Source organism: Homarus americanus, unplaced genomic scaffold, assembly GCF_018991925.1.
Source record: "Homarus americanus isolate GMGI-L3 unplaced genomic scaffold, GMGI_Hamer_2.0 scaffold18703, whole genome shotgun sequence".
NCBI classification, from domain to species: Eukaryota; Metazoa; Arthropoda; class Malacostraca; order Decapoda; family Nephropidae; genus Homarus; species Homarus americanus.
In genome coordinates, this window is record NW_024749779.1 from 7,935,756 (window position 1) to 7,955,466 (window position 19,711).

Below are 19,711 nucleotides of genomic sequence, written 5' to 3' on the forward strand. Positions count from 1 at the left end.
TTTATCTATCTAAAATAAATTTACTTTTTTTTTTTTTGCGGGGAATAGCCAACCCACAACAAGTAAACATGTAAACAATAATTCTAGGAGTACTTAACACTATTAGAAATTCAGTGGAAACGAATCCCCTGTGTGTGTGTGTGTATGTGTGTGTGTGTGTGTGTGTGCGTGCGTTAAAAATATATCTATAAATGCAATACCAGGATATAGAAAGAGGAGTAACACGATGGCCTATTGATAAAGGAAAGTCAGTAAGGAATAAATTGATATAAGGAAATAGATAAGAAAAGAGAATGGATGGTATTGGAAAGAAGAAGAATGTAAGATTTTTAGAATGGATAATAATGTGTAATGGGAGAGAGAGAGATTTCCTACGAAATATCTATTGCGGGACTCTAGTGAGAAGAAAGAGAGGAAGGCCAGGGAGGAGGTGGATATGAAGTTAAGGTGAAAAGAGCTTTGTGGTAACTCAAGTCGGGTAAGAAAAAGGATGAAGAAGAGGAGAGAGAAAAAGAAAGAGAGACGTAGGAGTAGATAGACAGACAGCCAGACAGAGAGAGAAAGAGAGAGAGAGAGAGAGAGAGAGAGAGAGAGAGAGGTTAATAACAGGGATGTGGGTGATGCCATAGCGAGATTAGAATTATTAGAAGGTATCTGGTGTATGAGTTCTTGAGGGCTGGGGTCCTACAACACATAACTATAGACACTATTCTAAACTGTATGGAGGACAACGTATTGTAATGTATTCTAGTACTGAAAAACGTTTTTGACCTTTCTACAAAGGGTACATTAACATTCTATAAACCCCTTACTCTACAATAAGGGCTTTGAAGCTTGCTGAAAAGCCTATTTTTGGCGAGTGAGCGAAACTAGTGCACTTGCTCTATTAGACCTCATAAGATATCACCCTAAGGAGGTGATAGGGCCAAATTTTAACACATCTAGATCAGTTTAGGCTGCATTAGCAGTTGAAAAAAAACGGGAACAAGAATGGGAAATCTGAGCAAGAGAGCTGCGCCGTGTCACTGCCAGTCCGAGAACATAACTCAGGCATCAATCCTTTCCAAAACCCTACATCATGAATAGTAGGGGGATGGAGCCGAAGGAAGGGCGGGAGAAGTGCTTGCATTAGCTTCATACACTCACCAAAAATAGACTTTACAGCAAGCTTCAAAGCCCCTATTTTAGTGAGATCTCACTAGTGCACTTGCTAAATTTCACAGGAAGGAGGGTGCTAGGATGTAAGGGGAGCAGTGAGCGCACAGAAGACCATTTGAATTTTATTTATTCTAGATTAAGCTACATTAATATGTATTTTTCTAGCTTGCTGTCTGTGGATCGAGGGGTGAGACCCATTACCACACAGGGTGCGTCTGACACCCGGTAAGACAGGTATCTTGCTATGAAGCAGGAGGCCGATTTCCACTGACCCCCTTCCCTGACCTGTGAGAAGGAGTGGGTCCTCAGGAAGACCAGTAAAGCCACTACACCCCGCACGTCGTAGGGACATGGGGCTTTCCCAGAGTTAGCCTCCTCTATAACCTGCCGCAACCCGTCTGCCATTCCTCTGACTGACAGCGGGCGGCCTGACTGAGAATGAAAGAAGAGATGATGCTGGCCAGTGGTGTGATCGGCCGAAGTGGAGAGGGATTGGCGGAGGGTCCCGACTGGGCAAAGTCTGTGGTGCTCGCCCTCCACCTGCTATGCCTGAACCGCTACTGGCTGGGGGCCGGTGGTTTTCCTGCTCATTTTTCGCCAGGGAAGTGGGAGAAGGTGCCAGGGACACTGCAGAATCTCCTTGAGCGAAGGAGGTCCAGTGGTCGAACCTCGTGAGTACCTTGAGCTGGGAGGACCTGAAGCCCGTGGCCAGCGCTACAAGGATCCTGGGGTGAGACAGGGTGAGACAGATACCAGATTAATCCATGTCATGGTAAAACCTTCATAGTAACAAAAACATAGGAAAAACAGACAACATAAGGTCCAGTGGCCCTTAGGGTAGGTTGTCAGAATAGTTCAAGAGATTGAAGGAGTAGTAGTTACCGAGCCCAGAAGAGTGAGGACTTTCTCCAAGGACGAGAAGGTATGTGGTGGTAGCTGGTGGAACAGGCCCCGCTTCAGCAGGGCAACCGACCCGTTGTTAACCTTCACCCCGCACCTTCACCGACTCCAGGGGGTCGGTGAGGGCAGCCAGATGGACTGAAAGGGTAGGGATAGACCTGCCTCGCTCGTGCGCCAGAGATGATAGGAACTCTAGAACTACACTTTCACAGGGCGTGGGAGCTCCATGCACCATGAGGTACAGCTGGAAGGCTTTCCAGCAGGACTCGTATTGTCGAGTAGTCCTGAGAAGATGTCCTCCACCACTCTAGGCGAATGACGTCTGCTCGAGGAGACACGGAGAAATTCCACTCGTGTAAGTGAAGTGATCTCTGTAGCCTGGCAACTAGGGGATCGAAGAGGCAGGCGTTACACAACATCAGTGGATGCAGACACCAGCCGAGTAGCTCTGAGAACCATGGCTGAGCCGGCCAGTAAGGGGTTAGGAGGAGAACCTTCTCTTTGAAGCTGCGAAGCTTGTGGCAGACTCATAGCACGACCTTGGAGCAAGGGGACGGGAACAGATAGATGATGGTCCACCAGTTCCAGTCCTCCGTGAAGGCGTCTGGGCCCCCATGTGGTGTCTTCGTCAACCGACTCAAGTAAGCTGGGAGCTGAGCGGATGTCTAAGAGGCAAAGAGGCCCACCTCCGGCCGACCCCACCGCTCTATCAGTGACTGAAACACATTCTGGCTTAATGTCCACTCTACTGACGTCCCCTTCAAGCGGGAGAGAGCATCAGCCCAGCCGTTCTCGATCCCCGGGACATGACGAGTGGACAGGTGGATACTCCGGTGGTGTGCCTCCTTCAAGATCTGCTCCGAGAGTGGCAATTGGGCTGAGTGGGACGTGCCCTGACTGTTGAGGCAGAAAGCGGCTGCTGTGCTGTCCATTTCGAAGCAGATGGCCTCGTCCTTGGTCGTCTGGTTGTCCTCCAAGAATCTCCACGCCACATACAGTTCTCGTACGTTGATGTGAGCCGTCCTCCATTCGTCTGTCCAGCCCCCGAATTGCTGGTGACCCTTGGAAGACTAGTATCCCTATACTACGCCAGCCATAACAGGCCTTGCCACACTTCCGCATCTAAGTGTCTGAATGCCTCCTGTCGGGGGTCCAGCCGGGCCCTTACCGCCTTATCCAGCTGAGGGCGAAGGTTGATGTCCGGGGTGGAGGCAAGTCCGGAAGCGAGGGTAGATAAGGCTCCGTAGACGCCGGATACCGAGTCTGGGTAGAGGGAGTTAGAGTTGTCGGCCAGTGCCTTCAACCAGGCGTCTAGTTGGGCCAGTCCTGCCATAGTGGAGAAGGCGAGGGCCGCATTCTGCCTCTACATGGCGTCCTTGGTCAGGATGTCCTGGGCTATCTGAGAGGCCTGGGTAAATTTCGGAGCCCACAAGAACTCCTTCAACTCATTTGGCACCCGATCATCCTGGGGGAATAAGACTATAGGGGCCGGTGAGGGGGAGGTGATGGGGAAGCTGTTCCTTCCAGACGCTAACGTCCAGATTGACTGGAGGTCAGGCCCATCTTTTCCCATGGAAAGAGGGCCTCGCCGGCAGCCCGGGCACACCTTCTACCGTCCTGCAGCGTTGCCACTTGGTAAGAACCTGCAGTGGACAGCACGGAACAGGAGGCCAGAGGGTCGAAAGCATCCAGGGTCGCGACTTGGGACGTTCCTGACAGGGTTAGGGCCATCTCCCTTTTCGACAGGTGGAGCTGCTGGAACTCGAAGTACTCCTAACCTAGTTGTACGCCCGTCATCGGACCTCTAGGTCGGACCGAGGAAAGAAAACTAGGTCCTCCCCCCGCTTTACTCTCGAAAAAACTGTCCAGTGCACACACCAGTCCCGTGAGACACGAGCCCACTGGTACGCCCCCTGGCTGATGATGTTATCAGGTGTCATAAAAGAGAGGGAAGCTCCCGTCGGTGCGGGGGAGGTACCTTCTCCTGACGAAGGCCTGTGCCTTGTAAGGGGGCTGAAGAGGTTGCCGAGACTGACTTCTGGTCCGAGTCGGAGTAGTCAGGCAGCCCCTGTGAGGACCCGGCCCTCCTTGGCTCGGAACCGAACTCCGAGAACGCTAATGGGTCCAGGGAGGGGGAGCAAGGACGGGATCTCCGTGCCACAGGATGTTGGGTGGAGGGGGCCTGGGCCTACTGCTGCTGCAGCTGCTGCACCCCGGTGTAGGAAGATGCTAAGGGAGGTAAAGTAGACGCACAAATATATATAAATATACACCTAAACCCAACCAAGCATTCAAACACATAGGGCACAATTAACTTATAGATATACCCACATGAATTTTGAGGTATTCAGTTGGCTCATTCTTGAGCCTCTCTATATTATACGAAGGAAAAATTACATAAATTCTCAAAATGGTCCTTGGGATTTTATGAGGGAGATAACTATTTTTTCAACCAATACCAGATTAAATAATTATTAAATAAAATATATATCGCAGTATCTAATGCTATCACTCATTCCCTCTGCTGTCATGAACACTTTTATATTCTTGGGTGGAAACAACTGACGGATCACCTGAAGAACTGACCCGAGATTATTTCACCATAATATTACCTTAACCTAATCTATCCTGACATAAACTAACCTAACCTAATTAAACCTAACCTAACCTAACCTAACCAACTTTACTTTACCTAACCTAACCTAGTTGCAGATAGTAAAAGTGTTTAATCCTTAGATGAAATAAGATGGGATTAATCTTCAGGTGAGCCTAAAAAATTTCACCTGTACAGCCTCCCACACATCCACCTGCGACAGTCAGCATTGTCAATCCTCGTCTCAGAGAGTTGTGGACCACGGAAATATGAACCCGTACCCGAAGCATTTCTTTTTCTTTTTCTTTTTGTAGAGAAAGGAGGGGTGAAAGAAGATTAGAGGTAGGTAGGCTGTTTCTACTCTCTAAGTCCTCTTCTTTCCTTTTTTCATCCCCCTCATGCACTCCGTTCTTTGAACGGGAGGCGGGACTTAGCGATACGGTCGATCCGGCAAGGGAACCTGTGATAGTGCAGGGCACCCCTTGTCCGGGGGTCACCGGTAGGTGGCAACTTTCTTAGATATTACTATAGTCACAGGTAACCTGGGTGCAGAACCCTACGAGCCCGACGCCCGTCCAAGAGGGGGGGGCGGGGTCACTGCTCCCAGGCAGGAGCCCTGTGTTATAGGTAGGATTAGATGTAATTAAGAAGATGACAACTAGCATTAGAATAAAACATAGAGATAAGGGACACTCTATTGGAAGGGGAAAAGTGGCAGAAATCACTTACAACAAACTGCAAGTCCCACTAACTAGAATATTCAGCACCAATGAAGGTTTTAAAGTAATCTGTAAAGATGACTTTGATTCAGATAAAATCCTTTCAAAAGAAGCAAGAGATATATTTTACAATGAAGGCCTTATTGTTGTCATGCCACCAGAACAAAAAGCAAAAAGATCAGTTTTCGTTCGTCAAGTCGACCAAGAGATCGGGAGGAAGACATCGGAAGACCTGAAAGATGAACTGGAACGCCAAAATAGGTGGATGAAGATTGAAGAAGTCATTAAGATAAAGGACTATACTCATGTTTTTAAGATTACTTTTGAAGAAGTGTCAATGGCTGAGAAAGTTTTACAACAGGGCTTTCTAATATTCAACATGTCAGTCACACCACATCAAATAAAGAAGGAGACATTCATCAGTCTGCAAACTTGCTTCTCCTGCTACAAATATGAAGAACACACAACGAGAGACTGTCCGGAAAAAGAAAAAAAGTACTGCTCAGATTGTGCAGGCGACGACCATACCTACACTGAATGTAAGAATACACATGTTGGCTGTCTCAACTGTAAGAGAAACGGGAATGTATACATAGGACATAGGACGTTAGCAATGGCATGCCCAATAAAAAAACACATGATAAAGTACAAGGAACAAGAAACAAGGAAAAAGGAACAAGACAAGAAGGATACGACATACGTCGAAATAGCAAAGAGAGCGGTCCAAGAGGCTCATAGACCAGAATCCACCATATTAAACCTAAGTGAGCCAATACATGATAAGGTAATGATTAGTATGATCCATGCACATTTGCACAATATCATTGCACCCGGATCATACAATGAGGAATTAAGGAAAATGTTTAAATTGAATAACCTACCAGAGATGATATTTCCAGAGAATCCACAATCCGAAAAACTATTTCAGGCAACATATGCAAGCGAACTGAGAGAAAGACTACATCTAGACGAACAAAGGTTTGAGCAAGGAGCAACAGCTGATACACAAGGAACACAAGCGACTGATAGAGATCCCAGACAAATAACTAGAAGTGACAAAGAGAAGATAGAAATAACAAAAGGACAGACTATAAGACAAAGGAGTAGGAGGAGAGAAGATAAGATGGAAACTGATCATAATATACAACCTGAATCTGCTGAAGAAATTGGATTAAAAGCTATCACTACAACAAAACATGGAATCCCAACATCGAGACCAACAGGAGGGACAATAGTAAAAAACTGTGAAGGAGGGATATACAAGTGGACATATCAAGAAAAATCCCTAAGTGAAGATTATGTCTGGTCACTAATTACTACGGACAAACTAAAGATTACGACCAAAGACTTTAAAATAGTAGACCCGTCAGAGTTTAGAAGAGTCAGAAGCGGGAAACAGGATGATAGGTCTCCACTTCAACAGTCACAATCCAAGTATAAGAAATAATGGACAATAGACAAACAGTAAGAACTTTAAGAATAATACAACACAACGTAAGAAACTGGAAGACCGAGAGAATTAACCTAAGTAATATATATCAAGAAATTGACCCTGACATTATACTAATAAACAGTCACGGTGAGACAGAAAACAACAACATAAAACTCTTTAACTATTATGTAAACCAAAGAAATAAATCGGGCGAGAAAAATGACGGAGTAGCGATAGCGGTTAAAAGAAACTTAAAATTTAAACTAATTGATGACTTCCAGGATGAATTTCTAGCAATAAAAATAAATACAACTCAAGGAGACGTAATTATTGCTACTACTTATCTGCCACCGAGACGACCCTACTTACCTATAGAAGACCTATTAAAATTGGCTAACAATAGTCATCCGATGTACATCTTAGGAGACTTTAACGCCAGACATAGGATTTTCGACAATACAAATAATAACGCCGTGGGAAACGCCCTTAATCAATCAATAAACCTAGGGAAAATCAATCATCTAGGTCCTAACTTTCCAACCTGGAGAAATCACAATACATAATCGACACCAGACAAAATTTTTACCAACAACAAAGCCTTTTTCAATTCCCATATAAAACAAGGACCTCTCACAGGCAGTGACCATCTATCAATTATACTAAGACTGTCAACAAACCCCATACAGATACCAATAAAAAGAGACTGAAAATGAGTAAAACAGACTGGGACAGCTTCAAAGACGACTTAGGTAATCACCACTCGATTAACCTACAAGGAAAACAACAGAAGATATAGACTCAGAAATGGACAGACTGCACTCAGCAATAAAAACATCTATAACCAAACACACTCCTACTTCACACTTTAGAACATTACCCAACAACAGACTACCAGAAGAAGTTAAATTAATCCAAACCCATTACAATGAAATAAACGGGTATATGGAAAGACACGGCAGTAACAGATGGCTATATACGACACAGATAGCACTACAGATAAAATTAAGAGACGCATGTAAGGAAGCAGACAATAAAAAATGGAATGATATTATAATGGCGGCTGACATGACTAAAGACATAAAAACATTTTGGACTTCCATAAACAAGATGATGGGGCACAACAAGCAAAAAACACCATACATTAAAGACCAAAATGGAACAAAATTGCACGAGGAAAATGAACAAGAGTCAGCATTCAAAAAGGAATGGGTAAAAGTTTTTAAAATATCAGATGAGGAAAATGAAGATTTTGATAGTGAACACGAAGAAAGGATAGAAGAAGAAATGGGAAGACAAATACATAGAATCACCCCAAGGCAATATATAGACTATAACTTATTACCTAATAATCAGAAATAATAACCATGGGAGAGAAATGATGCACTGTGCAGGGGAAATTTGAGAGGAAAAGGCCCTGGGCTCTGGGTAATACACAAGAAATATGATCATGAATCTACCTGAAAACATTTTTAAATACACTATTAAACATTTGCGCGCATGTAATAACTGGTTCTTTCAGACAAACTAAAATATGCTAAAATGATATTTATTCTAAGGAGGTAAGGACAATAAGGAAATATTAAACTACAGGTAATATCTTTATTAGAAATTGCCGAAACTATTGGAAAAAATATTAAATTCAAGACTTATAGCCTTTTTAACACAACATGGGAAACTAACAACAGACAACATGGATTTATGCCCAATAGAAATACCCTAACTGCAATAGCTACAATAACGGAAATAATTGCAATAGAAAAAAGCAAGGGTAACCAGATCAATATAATTTTAAGGGATGTTTCTAAGGCTTTTGATAAAGTTTGGCATTTAGGCTTGAAATATAAAATATTAAAACTGGGACTTAACGAATACTTGCTAAGAATATTATGTAACTATTTAGATAATAGGAGAGCACAAATTCAAATTGGAAACTTTATGGGAACTATGTTTAATCTTGAGAGTGGAGTACCTCAAGGAGGATGCCTTTCTCAACACTATATACAATTTATACTTCAGACACACCTCAACCTACCTTTGGCAGATATGTAATGTTTGCTGATGATATTCTCAAATAGTATCATACGGGAAAATCAACTCAATTTATGGCACTCTACACGGTAAAAGGCATTAAAAAAACATAAATGATTTTGAGAAAAAATGGAAAATCGGGACAAATAAGAACAAATTCAAGATAATACCAATAGCCAAGATTAAAACAAGTCCAGTAATAGTCGACCAGGAACTATACCCATACGACACTGAAGGCAGGATGCTTGGATTAAAACTAACAAAAGAGGATATATAACATACTTAAAAGATAAAGAACGACAGGCAAGAATAAGATTATAAAAAATAAAACGCTTTAAGAACCTTAGCATTAATAACAAAAGAAAGATTTATATTGCCCTTGTTAAATCAATTATGGACTACCCACCCATCCTATTGAACACCCTTAGTAAAACGTGCATTAAAAGGTTACAAACAGTACAAAATATAGCCCTCAGATTTATATATAACATAAAATATACAGACCACATCAATAATGAACAGCTACACAAGAGAGCAAACCTCTTAGCAATCAATGTAGCTATACACAACAAAGCTGTAAATATTTGGAAAAAAGTGACTGAACTTAACACAGAAACATATCAAAACTGGATAAATAATATAGACAACGAAGAATTCCAAGAACACAGTTGGTTTAAATCAGCCAGGAAGAAAGTAACTAAACCATCTCCTGCCCCAATATACATATAAAACATTAATAGAGAGAATAAAAGATGAGTGACCTACCAGCTCCACAAGAACCTGGCAGGCCTCTCCATACAGTGTACCTTTAGACTAACATAACTAATATTTAACATTTAACATTTAACATTGAACTAACATCTTAGTAAAAAAAAAATAAAAAAAATAAAAAAATGTGACTACCCTCCCAGCTACACAAGGACCTGGGCGGGCTCACTAACTCAAAAAAAAATTAAATAAAAAATAAATAAAAAAATAAAAAAATATTAATAATATTAATAATAATAATGTGATTACCCTCCCAGCTATATCAGCCAGGAAGAAGTAATTGAACCACCTCCTGCCTCAACATACACATTTCTACATAAAACATTACTAGAGGAATAAAGATGAGAGTGACCAACCAGCTCCACTAAGAACCTGGCAGGCCTCTCCATACAGTGTACCTTTAGACTAACACAACTAACACTTAACTAACACCTCAAAAAAAAATAAAAAATAAAAATGTGACTACCCTCCCAGTTACACAAGGACCTGGGCGGGCTCACTAACTCCAACAATAACAAATAATAATAATAAGCAGCATTATATAAATAAACCAATATTAATACAAAGGTCTGACGACCCAAGGGAGCAGAACAAAGACAAAACACCAATAAGAAAGATGAAGCGGTCTGGTTGAGCCCAGATTCTTTCTACTCCTACTGTATTTCAGTTTCACCACTTTTCCTTCAACTCCTAATAATCTTCTTTCACCTCTTAACTAAAGACTTCGTATCGTATCGTAGGGTTGTTTCATGGGTTAGTTATTGTCTGTCGGTACAGGCACTAGACATTCTACCCTATCCCATATATGGGTGTTTTGAGACCATTATTTCATATTCCGCCGACCCTACTGGCGGATGCTGGTCTCGGGAGGTTGTCTATTGCCTGGCCGTATACCTCAGGGGTGGTAATGGACCTTTTGAGATTTGGTAACTTTTTGGGAACCATGTATGGTTGTTGTCGTTATCTGGTGGGAGTCTTTGAAGGAGTTCTTGCTCTGATCGTTCTCTCTTTTGCCAGGCTCTGCTGGCCAGGGTGTGATGGGTTTTATTCTTAGGCCTCTATGTATCTCGGCTGTGGTTCTGGTGAAGGGGTATCTTTCACCTGTGACGAATCTTAGGGCTTCGTTTTGGACCACCTGTAATTTTAATTATTGACTGGTGCTCATAGTATGAAGAGGTACTGCTGGGTAAGTTAATATCGGTATGATAAATGATATCACCAGGGGAGTTTTATTTTCTCAGGAAGTGCTTTAAGCATTCGCTCGTGACGGGACCGGGGAAAGGTGGGAAAAGAAGGTGACGCGCTTGGAGGGGGGGGGGGAGGAAGAGCGTAGGAGTGGAGGTGGGCTAGAGGAATTGTGCGGCTAGCAACCCTGGATTTTTAATTATTTATAAGCATATAATAAGTTAACCTGTTGTTTAAAACCATGATTCACTTATACTGGCTGTGAGCTAATATTTACTCATTCTTGCTTTGTGCAACCAGTGTCACCAGATAAGATCCTCATACAAACCATATTCACACCACACTCAAGATAATGCCCAGCGATATTCAGATTTTCCGTAATGCATGTTACGATATCTGTGCCACATTCGCCTGCCCTAATTATAGGGAAAATGGAAATCAATCCACCGCTCTAGGCAACAGAGACCCTGTAGCACTGCTATGAGAAGGGAGAACGCTACCTCTCCCACCTGGGGTGTGGCGGGAGTTTTAATGACTCTTGTGCAGTTGATAGGCATTAACCTATATTTTAAGTAATTAAGCGAGGCAGAGCCGAATTACAGGGAACTACTGATAATTGCTAAATGAACATCCATGACATTGGTTGTATAACCAAGTATGACAAGGAAATTTATAGACATGCTAAATTCATAGAAATGTCAAAATACACAAAGATTATGCTACGAGGTGTAATGTGATTGTCATATATATATATATATATATATATATATATATATATATATATATATATATATATATATATATATATATATATATATATATATATATATATATGAAGCAATTAACTCATAGATATGCCAGTCTAGAGTGGTGTATAGGTTAGCGAGTAGCCGGCCATGGCTAGACCAAGTTTTTACATATTCTCCATAATCCTTAAGTTTACTGCAGGATGTAAATAAACACTGGGAATATAAGTTGCCAAATATGCAAAACTTTTTAATATTCCTAATTCATTCAAACAGGCTGAAGGCAGCCTATGCATGGTGTGGCGTGTATAATTAGGAAGGAAGGTATGCACTAATTATCCTATGGATTGGCTGGCATAATTATTTTTCTTGGTAAACGACTTTCAAATGACAGCACTTTATTTGATGAGATTTGGTGAGTAAGTTAGTAAGCACCTATTCATATTAAAATAACTGCCAGGCGTAAATGTTGCTTTCATTTGCACTCACCCTTTACCTAAATACAGTTAATTAACACCAAACTATTTTTATGTGAATTTTACAATTAATTAAGTTTACCCTCCATAGTTTTGACTGGACATAAAAACTTTCCCAGTGCGTCGGTCAGGAATTTGCAGTGCAGTCATAACTACTGTACAGTATGTGCTTTTGGTTTTCTTTCATGACCATATTTTGTTTTCTAATCGCTATTCAATACATATTATATATATTACATACACACGTGGATATGTGTATACTTACTCTGAGAAGTCTGCTTTATCGGTAATACATTTCGTTTTTAAGCTTACTTCTCACCCCTCACAAAGTGTGATTCAAACTCTGCCAACCTACTAGTTATCCATCATGTGGAATCATTACATAGTGGTAGAAAAATCAATCCTTACCATTTTCCTCCAGACACTAAGGCAGTTACTATATTTTTCGGCCAATTTCCAAACTCATTATCTAACATGCTGTTTAAGCGGCCAGTCTATCAAGCTTCAAATAATCATTTAGTTTGATCTTTATCACGTGCAGTGCATAATTTACTTAGGTATAACGTAATCATAACTCAAACATTACCTCAATATTGCTGTTAATAGTATTAGCATTTATTTCCCATTTAAAACATTGTCCATCCTCCCGCCTTCCTAATGACTGCTTGGAGTCTCTGCGGCATTGAAGAGTCCGTGACTATTCTAGCTGTATGTATGGGGCAGCGATTCCATGGTGGGAATGGGAAGAAGTCTCGTTCTTGCAAGGAAGGAACATAAAAATATAAGAATGGAGGAAACTGCAGCGGGCTTATTGGCCCATACTGGGCAGTCCCATTTACACCCAGCCCCTATTGCTCATATATCCATCCAACCTAAGTTTGAAGCTATCCAGCGTATTCGAGTTCATGATGATATTTGGTAACTTGTTCCACTCGTCCACTATTCTATTTCCAAACGAATGTTTACCTATTTCGCGCCTAAATCTGAAGTTGTCTAATTTAAAACCATTATCACGAGTTCGCTCCTGGTTGGATAGTTTGAGTACCTTTGTAAAGACCCCTTTGTTCAGCCCGGACTTCCATTTATAAACCTCTGTCATATCGCCCCTCATTCTACGTTTCTCGAGGGAGTGCAAATTAAGCTGCTTGAACCTGCCTCTGTACTCAAGGTTCCTAATGCCCGGGATTAGCCGTGTAATTCTCCTATGAATTCCTTCCAATGATTCTATATCCATTCTGTAATAAGGTGACCAGAATTAAACTGCATAATCCAAGTGAGGTCTCACAAGTGCAAGATATAGTTTTAGGATGACCTCGCTAGTCTTGTAACTAACACTCCTTTGTATGAACCCAAGTACTTTATTAGCCTTGTTTCGAGCAAATACACACTGTTTACTTGGCTTAAAATTCCTACTTATCATTACTCCTCGATCTTTCTCGTAGTCTGATTTATCTGTAACATCGTTGTTCATCTGGTATCTGGTTTTCCTGTTTACATCTCCAATACTGAGCACTTTACATTTGTTCACATTGAATTTCATCTGCCATTTTTCAGACCATTCGAAAAATTTGTTTACATCGTCCTGTAGTTTTGCGGAGACCCCGTCAGATTTAATCACACGCCCTATTTTAGTGTCTATGCACATATCTATGTCGTTTATGTATATAATATATAATAATGGTCCAAGTACTGAGCCTAGGGGAACTCCACTTGTAAAGTTGCTCCAATCGGATTTAGTGCCGTTAATGCTCACTCGCTGTTTCCTGTCCTGTAACCACGCTCTAATCCCTTTTAGAATATCTCCTTTAATGTCATGAGCCTCCACTTTTCTTATTAGTCTATCGTGGGGGACTCTGTCGAGATATACCCTCTTCCACTGATTCGAAAACAGATGAAAAGAATGTTAACAGATTAGTTAGACATGAACGCCCACTTGTGAAGCCATGTGGGGAATCATTGATCAACTTGTGCTTCTCCAGGTGATTTCGAATAGAGTTTAAAATGATCGCTTCTATTAATTTGCCTACAATTAATGTTAAACTGATTGTATGGTAGTTAGAGGATAATGATCTATCTCCCCTCTTGAAAATAGGTATTACATTCGCTACCCTCCAGGATTCTGGTACTACACCCTTTTTTAAGGACATGTTAAACAACTTTGCTGCGGGGATACTCACCTCTTACCTACATTCCTTTAATACTCTGGCAAATATCTCATCGGGACCTGGTGACTCATTAGGCTTTAGTTTGTCTCTTTGCTTTCTCACATCGTTACTAGTCTCTGCTATCTTCCTTAATTTATTTTCTTCACTATCTCTGTATAGAGTCGGTGCCTCGGGTATCATGTTTAAATTTTCGGTGGTGAAAACAGTTGAAAAATCTTTATTCAAATTATTGCTCATTTCTCTGTCGTTATCAGTTAGCTCGCCGGTATCTGACTGTATTGGTCCAACCTTTTCTCGTGTTTTAGTTTGATACATTTGATAGAATCCCTTGGGGTTTGACTTCGCCTCCCTTGCTACCTTCAGTTCATTATTCCGCTTTGCTTTTCTTATCTCGGTCTTAACCCTACCTGCCAATACTTTATAATAATCTCGGAGGTAAACCGCACCACGATTTATGATCCTACCTATAGCCTTCGTTTGTCCAATAATGTTCTTTAAATAATTATTTACCCATTTAGGGTCATTATTGTTTGATCTGAGTTTTCTGTGTAGTATGCTATAGAAAACTATGAGTTATTTCACCACCTTAGAAAGGACAGGAGAGGTGGTGGTGTAGTTCTGTACTGTCGCAGTGACCTCAAACCATCACCCCGAGGTGTTAATGTACCTGAAGATGTAGAAGCCTTGTGGGTTCAGGTCACTCCCACCTCCCACCCTCGCCAGCTTGCCTCCCTCATTGTCTGTGTATGCTATCATTCCCCCCGCGCACCAACCGCCATTGTACTGATTACTCATATTATAGACACTGCTGACTCCCTGAGATCCAGATTCCCATGTGCTAAACTAGTGATATGCGGTGACTTCAATGAGTTAGACATCAGTGACATCACCCAACACCTCCACCTTACATCAATAGTAGACTTTCCCACACATGGCAATGCCACCCTTGACCAAATTATGACTGATCTCGGTAACCACTACCTTCCCCCCCAGCCGCTGCCTCCCATGGGACGCAGGCCCCACCTGTCCCTGCTGTGGTCACCTACCCCCACCTTCTCACCACCGCCAGTTGCCACCAGGACTTACCGACCTACCCCAGACTCTGCTATGCGGCGTTTTGGACAATGGATAACCCGGTATCCCTGGACTGAAGTGATCACGGTAGACGATATGCAGAACAAGTGGGATAATTACCTGGACACTATCACCAAAGCCTACCACCACTTCTTTCCAGCCAAAACACTGAGGATCCACCCCGATGATGTCCCGTGGATTACACCCCGCATAAAAAGACTTATTGAGCAGCGCAACAAGGCATACTACACCAACAACCGCCGGTACAAAAGTCTACGTAACCAGGTCATCAGGGAAATCAAGTCTGCCAAGAAGACTTATTATCCCAGAAAAGTGCACGGCCTCAAGGAAGTCGGCATCGGTCAGTGGTACTCCAAGGTAAAAGATCTCTGTGGTCTCAACCGTCAGTCTCCCACACTTCCTTTCATCTCACATTTACCAAGTGAGCAAGCAGCTGAGATAATTAATAACCATTTTGCTACCATATGTCATACCTTACCCAGTCTTGACCTCACTCTCCTACCAGCTTACTTACCTTTCCCCTCCCCCTCTCCCAGTGTCCAACCATATGAAATCGCCAACAAACTCCTGAAATTTAAATCCAAACGCTCCACGACCCCAATTGACCTCCCAATCAAAATATACAAGGAGTTTGCAGTCGAACCTGCCACCCTTCTCTGTTCTATTATTAATGCATCCCTCAGACAAAGCAAATGCCCTAATGAATAGAAAACGGCATTTGTCACCCCCATCCCCAAGGTCACCACCCCACAGTCCCCTAACGACCTCAGACCAGTTGCCATTACCCCTATACCCAGTCTACTTTGTGAGGACTTTGTTTTTGAGTGGGCATTTGCCAGTATCTCTCAGTCAATTGATCCACAGCAATTTGGCAATATGAGGACCTCCTCTACATCACACTGCTTGGTGAGCTTTCTGGATTTTCTGCACAAAAACTTGCAGAAACGTAAGATATCACTGGCCGTTGCCCTTGTGGACTTCAGGAAGGCCTTTGACCTTGTTGATCACTGCACTGTTATCAACAAGGCTATTGCACTAGGGCTGCCCACCAACCTGGTCTCATGGCTCACTGATTTCTTGAGTGGACGTCGCCAAGCAGTGAGGTATCAGGGCTTGGTCTCTACATTCCAACACTTCACCTGCGGTGTTCCCCAGGGGACCAAGATGGGACCACTGTGCTTCCTCATCCTGATCAACGACGCTCTATCGGACACTCCTCACAGGTGGAAGTACATGGATGACTGCACTGTGGGGGTTTCAGTGGACAACACCGCACCAGACTACTCACCACTCCAAGGCACCCTGAACAGGCTACAGGCATGGGCTACGGAGAACAAGGTCACCATCAACCACACCAAAACCGTAGGCATGCACATCAATACCGCTACCACTCCAGTGCAAGCCCCAGCAGTTACAGTGGGTGCCCATCCTCTCCAGCTGGTGCAGTCTGCCAAACTCCTGGGTGTAACTATAGACAACAAACTTGACTGGAAGGCCCATGTAAATAACACAGTCAAGGCAGCCTCGTACCGTTTCTACATGCTATGAAGACTTAGGTCACTTGGGACACCCACGCCAGAGCTGAGGACCATCTACAACGCCTTTATTCTCCCCAAACTAACGTATGCATCACCAGCCTGGTCGTCTTCTCTCAACTCCACCCAACAACGTCAGCTAGAGAAGGTACAGAAAAGGGCCTGCAGAATCATGCTCGGCGCAGAATACTCCGGCTACACCAACGCTCTCTCCACCCTGGAAATGCCATCCCTCAGTGACCTCCACCACCAAGCACTGGAAAGGTTTGGCCGTGGACTACCGCACCACCCTCGCCATCGCCACCTCCTGCTACCTGCAGCCCCCCACCCAACTCGCGCAGTCCGCCACTACAACAAAATTCAGCCCATAAGAGCCCGCACCGATAGATATAAGAACAGCACCATCCCATCTATTGTTAAAATAATAAACAACTCCTGATTTATGTACTGCACAGCCCTGTAAATGTATTCAATGCATATTATATCATTATGTCTAAATCTAATGTAAGTCTGTATATTTTCAGCCACCTGCTGCAACATTATTAAGAAACCCTTTATTATTATTGTTAGTATTAGTTTATTATTTTAACTACTGTAAATTAGGTCTTAACTTATGTAATTTAGCACCTAATTACTAGAATTTAGCATTTATCACATTAAGAAATGATCGAAGTATAAATTTAGTACATTACTTTAAGGTACTATGTATGGGTTTTGTATAGTGAGAAAGTAGTGTAAAAATAGAATATTTGTATTTGTGAATATTGGTAGAGCGAACACTCGTGTAGCAGTACAGTACAATACTGTAGAATTAATATGCCAGCCCCCTGCTTTATGAATTTATCAGGAATATTGCCTGTTGATTATATTACAGCATGTTATCTTAGCTTGTAAAATAAACAAAATTATTTTAAATTAAGAATTTTTTTAGTAATGTAAAGTATAAAAATTTAGTTATTGTACAGTGTTTTGCCTATTAATTTAATTTTATCTCAGTAAGGCCAAGATTAAAACTACTAAGTAATTCTTCCTATTAAAATCGTAATTCTTGGTCTTTTTAGATTAAATTCAAGTATAATTTAGTGGTTTGGTTTTATCTGTCTTGTATACAGCACTGTACTGTACTATAATAAAAATATATATAGAACATTTATCGTGGTTATTCAATTATATTTAAGTTTTATAAATCTTTATGGTTTTACAAATTAATCATATTTATGGCATGATTTAATATACAGTAGTGTCTTATCATTAATCAATTCTGGGCTGCATTTGAAAAAAAAATTCATAAGGTGCCGGGTTTCTTAGCTGATTCTTTATGTATTTTGCGTGCTGATTCCAAAAATGCCATTCATTTTGCCCAATCAGGTCAGATTTTTATGCTATGGGAATTAGGAAAAAATCAAAATTCTTAAATATGATATCAAAATTTTTATGCAAAATATATCATAAGAAATGTAACCACAACACATAGGACCAAAATATGTCAACTACATAGATGCCTTTACAGTTAGACATGCATAAATGGCTGTCGCAGAGAATTTCTTTGGTGGTTGGTGTCTGGGGCGTCCCATTTCAGACACCAACAGTAGTCGGCGAGCATGTTGATATCCCAGCGACCCTGGTACCGCTCCTCCATTACACGGATATCTTGATGGAAGCGTTCTCCTTGTTCCTCACTCACATCACCACAGTTCTCTGGAAAGTAGTCCAAGTGAGAGCTGAGGAAGTGCATCTTGATGGACATGCGTGCACCAAGAACTTTGTAGCTCAGAAGTAGGTCCTCAACAACTCGTTCATACTCTGGACTTCTGTAGTTGCCAAGAAAATTGGAGACAATAGACTTAAAGGCATGCCAGGCTTTCTTCTCATTTACATCCATGCTGCAATCAAACTTGGGATCTTTGAAAAGCTCTCTGATCTGAGGGCCATCAAAAATTCCTGCATTCAGCTTTGCCTCATTGACTTTTGGAAAATTTTCTTTCAGAAAATTGAAAGCCTGGCTTTTTTTGTCCAGTGCCTTTACAAAGTTTTTGAACAGACCGAGCTTGGTGTGCAGTGGCAGAAGAAGAATGTTCTGCGGATTCACCAGAGCATGGGCAACAACATTGTGAGAACCTGGAGTAAGTCCACTTCTTGCAGGCCAGTCACGTTGCATGTAGTGTTGCTTGTCTGCTAGACTATCCCACAGACAGAGGAAACATGCCATGTACCACCAGATGAAAAAGAAATTTAATTGTGAAAAAATATATGTAAAAAAACACGGACATATACTCTTTTCCTTTGCGTCACGGCGGACATTTAAATGGCCGGCGAGCACGTGGGTGTATTTAAATGCATCGTAAGGGCATTAAAACTGACCGAAATTTTTTCTGTGAGGCTTGCCAATGTCTCAGATGATTTTTTTAATGAACGAATATGAGGACCCTATTTTGAGCGAAAAATGCCAATATTTTACCTGAATCTCCGCTTAAAATGCTATAGCACAAAATTCTGACCTGATTGAGCAAAATGGATAACATTTTTGAGATCAGCATGCAAAATACACCCAGAAAAGCTTAATAATACACAAACCTCAAAAACTATGCAGGGCACAAGATTTTTAAACGGATTTTAAGTAAATTTGGGGTGCAGAATCCAAATATGACTTTGGTTTTTGTCTATCACATCTGGTTTTTGAGATATACTATATTGCACTTTTGCTGGGAAACGTAAACTTTTGGATCAAAATTGACGGTTTAAACATGTATACATAAATTTTTTCAGCATTATAATTTGTATTTTTCTATAACCAAAAATTTTTAATATCAAATTGGAAAGTTAATGCACATATAATATTTAAATGTAACATTGAAGGGTGAAAAAAACAATTAATGTACGGTAGAAATAGTGCAAGTATTAAGATCAAGTT